The sequence below is a fragment of the Alligator sinensis genome, unplaced genomic scaffold (assembly GCF_000455745.1).
Source record: "Alligator sinensis unplaced genomic scaffold, ASM45574v1 scaffold1129_1, whole genome shotgun sequence".
Lineage (NCBI taxonomy): Eukaryota > Metazoa > Chordata > Crocodylia > Alligatoridae > Alligator > Alligator sinensis.
The window spans coordinates 894,901-895,135 of NW_005842580.1; positions in this window are offsets into that span (position 1 = coordinate 894,901).

Consider the following 235-nt stretch of genomic DNA (forward strand, 5'->3'; position numbering starts at 1 on the left):
CCCCCCCCCCCCTGCCCGGCCTCCCCCTCCCCACTGCGCCTGCGCTCTGGTCTCCACGGCAACCACAAGCTACGGCGGCCCGAGAGAAGCCCAGAGCTGTTGTCTGGAGGGAGGGGGTGGTCACGTGCCTCGGAAGTGCTCTGTCTCACTCTCTCTGTCTCTCTCTCAGTGTCCGGAAGTGACGGTGGGAGGACCGGGGCCCAAAGAGAGAGAGAGAGTAAAAAAAAAAAAAAAA